This window comes from Jaculus jaculus, chromosome 3, assembly GCF_020740685.1.
Source record: "Jaculus jaculus isolate mJacJac1 chromosome 3, mJacJac1.mat.Y.cur, whole genome shotgun sequence".
Classification (NCBI taxonomy): domain Eukaryota; kingdom Metazoa; phylum Chordata; class Mammalia; order Rodentia; family Dipodidae; genus Jaculus; species Jaculus jaculus.
Genome location: NC_059104.1, coordinates 73,301,988 through 73,305,524, shown reverse-complemented (window position 1 = coordinate 73,305,524; position 3,537 = coordinate 73,301,988). Strand labels below are relative to the sequence as shown.

The 3,537-nt window shown below is 42.2% G+C and overlaps 1 pseudogene; it reads left to right on the top strand.

Moving 5' to 3' along the window:
• The first annotated feature begins 434 nt into the window (after positions 1 to 434).
• Positions 435 to 1,292, top strand: LOC101612691 (annotated as a pseudogene).
• Positions 1,293 to 3,537: the final 2,245 nt, after the last annotated feature.

Here is a 3,537-nt window from a genome sequence, read left to right as displayed (position 1 = left end):
TCCTAAGAACATTAAACATAGTGAAATCTCAGGGATTCTACTAAGAACATTTCCTATTGTTACTAACTGGATATCCAATGTTGTTTGAGGTGACTGTGTAAAGCGAATGAATCCGATAACAAACTAACAGCGAAGAGGAGGATAGAAACTCTAGATCTGGAAGGCAGTCTGGAAGAAAGCTCAAAACTTTCGGTAAGTTCAAAAATTTCTGTGAACACATGAGGGAATTGTGGGATACACTTAAACGTTCTAATATCTTAATCATTGGAAAACCAGGAGAAGCATTTCAGACCAAACGCATGGAGAACTTATTATTATACACCATAATTGAAGAAAACTTCCCCAGTCTCTTAAAAGAAAGGACCATCAAGATACAAGCAGGGCAAGAGGAACGTGGCGGGGAGGCCTTCAAGGTGAGCTGTGGGTTCTGGACCATGCACCGGCCAAAATTTCGAGCCCTGAGGACTCTCTACCCCAGCCTGGGTCGCTGAGGCTGGGGTGGCGGAGGCAACAGCAGCTTCCGAGCTGCCCTGGGCAGGAGTGGGCCTCGGCCGCTGTCCCCGCGGGAGGGGCTGGGGAGCCCGCTGCCCTTCCCGGCCTACGGGGCTGTGCGCCAGGCCCTACCGCAGCGGCCACTCCCCGTGGCCCGGCGGTGGCTTCCCAGGAGCCCAGCTCTTGTCTCCGTCCCCCGGCGGCTAAGCCGGCTCGTATCCCAAGTCGCCCGCGGTGTCCCAGCAGCACTTTGGCTACTCCCCGGGGCAGCAGCACACCTACCCCCAGGATTCTCCAAGGACATCTACACCATTTGGATCAGGGCGTGGTAGATAAAAAAGAATGTCTAATGAGTTGGAAAGTTATTTCAAACCTTCAATGCTTGAAGACCCTTGGGCTGGCCTAGAACCAGTATTTGTAGTGGATATAAGCCAGCAATTCAGCAAAACGCAAACATTTACAGGCAAAAAAGGAAGATACTTTTGTTAACATTTCTGAAATTCAACTGGAAGCTTCATTTGTCAGGAACATCTTGGACAGAACTCTTAACTTGTGTAATTAAGTTGAACCCGCAGATGATGACTTTGAATAACTATTAGTAGAGCCTTCTAGGGATTTCTTACTTTATAAAGTACTGATACTTTAAAGAAGATGGTAGAATATTTGCAGTGTTTAGCTCTCCTAAAAGTGCCTATCACATTTAGAAGATTCCAAGTTCCATATTTAACATTCCTCATATAATGGACATTTGTCTTAATGTTTTTCCAGTGTTGAAATAAAACATGTTGTCTTTCTAATTATATTGTGACTTTGTGAGATAAGTAGAATTACTAAAATAATGCTGCAAAATCACTTAGAATTCATAGGTAAATGTTTTATAAACCTTTAAAATGAAATAGATAAACCATCCTTTTAGCTATATACAATTTTGTATTTGTTCATAGAGAATTGTTCTGCATGAATTTTTTCCCCTAATGTATCTGTAAAAATCAAAACCTTAGCATCACCTTATACTCATTTAACCCAAAAAGGCAGGGGATAAACCATGCATAGGTTGCTTGATTTTTCTTTCCAATTTTCTCCATATTCTCAGTATTAGTTCTCTTAAATTATTTATTAGCAAGCAGAAAGAGAGACAAAGATTGAAAGAGAGAAGAGGTGCACCAGGGCCTCCTGTAAACAAACTCCAGATACATGCTTGCATGTACCCCTCTGCCCATCTGGCTTTACATAGGTACTGGGGAATTGAGCCTAGGCGCTTAGGCTTTGCAAGCAAGAATCTTAACTGCTGAGCCATCTCTCCAACCCCTTCTCGTCATTCTTGAAACCAAAGATCTGATAGTTTCTTGTCACTATGACAAAATACCAGGAAAAAAAATTAAGGAATAAATGATTTATTTTGACTTACGGTTTCCAGTGTTTCAGTAAGAAGTCAGCTATATGGGAACTTGGGCTTGAAGTGAGGCAAAATATAATGGCTGTGGGTGTGGCAAAGGCCTCTCTCCTCATGACAGCCAGGAACCAGGAGGACAGTAAGTGGCCAGGAACAAGGCATAGCTTTCCAGGGCATGTTCCCAATGATTTCTTTCTCCAGCTGAGTCTCACTTCTTGATTTCCTCTACCTCCCAATAGTATCACATTATGGACACATCCAGGGATTAATCCCTTAACTAGAGAAATGTGCTTTAGTTCAATAACTTCCCAATGGCTAGATTTGCCAGTTGAAGAGCAAGCCTCCCTCTTGGGGTACATTGTATCTATACAGTAACAAGTGGCTAACAGCAATCTCATATCACCTCCAGAAGAAAGAAGCAAGCATGTTTGTGTATGTATTGAAACCACCAATCCCGACAGCAACTTGCTCTCAAACCACTGTAACCAAGGCAGTGAGGCCTAAAACTACCCTGCACTGTGGACCTACTTCTCAACTTCTCAACTCTATGATCTTAAGTCTCACATTGCCTACCTGGAGCAGAGAAGTAGTCTTCTAAAGGAAAGGATGCTACGTAAATAGAGTTGAAAATAGAGGAGTTTCTCCCTGGCTATTTAAAATCAAGCTTTGTAGAATGCCTAGCCTATATACTTTGAAATCACAAAATAATGGAAATAGAGCTACTAAAAATTTGGTTTCAACTTTCCACAAAAGAAACACAAAAAACGACATAGCCACACCACCAGTTTGAGCCGTCCTCAAACCTGTCTGTTGGTGAGGTCTTAGAGCAGCAGCAAAGGGAAAAATGTTGGGAAATTTTAAAGTAAATAAAAGTTAAAGGGCTGAAGGGATGGCTTAGTGGTTAAGGCATTTTCCTGCAAAGCCAAAGGACCCAGGTTGGCACATGGATCTGGAGTTTGTTTGCAGTGGCTAGAGGCCCTGATGTGCCCATTCTCTCCTGCCTCCTCTCTCTGTCACATAACTAAAAATTAAAAATATTTTTTTTAAAGAAAAGGTTACATGAGACCCTGGGCTTTGGGATTTTCTGCCAGTTAATAGCTAGATCTGTCCACTTTTCTGTGCCTCAATTTTATCATGTGAAATGAAGAAATTACTAGTACTCGTGTCATGGAGGTATTGTGTTCAGGTAAACGGGTTCATGTATGTAAAGATTCCTATTAACCCTCGTTTACTCCATGTCCTCAATTTTTTAAATATACAAATTTATATACTTGCAAGCAGGAAGAGAATTGGCACACCACAGTCTCTGGCCACTGCAAATCAACTCCAAAAACATGTGCCACTTATTGCATGTGGCTCTACGTGGGTACTGGGGAATTGAACCCAGGATTCAGGTTTTGCAAGCAAGTGCCATAATTGCTGAGCCATCTCATCTCTCCAGCCCTATATGTCATCAATTTATAAAATAATGCCTGTAAAACGGGAGGCACTAAGTGAATATTTGATGACATAGGACTTGTTAATATAGCTATTAGATTGTTCCTGCTCACTCTCTTTCACAGGGAGAAATAGTAAACTTACCAAGTTATTTTAAAATGTATGTCCAGCCAGGCCTGGTAGCACACACCTCTAATCCCAGCACTTGAGAGACC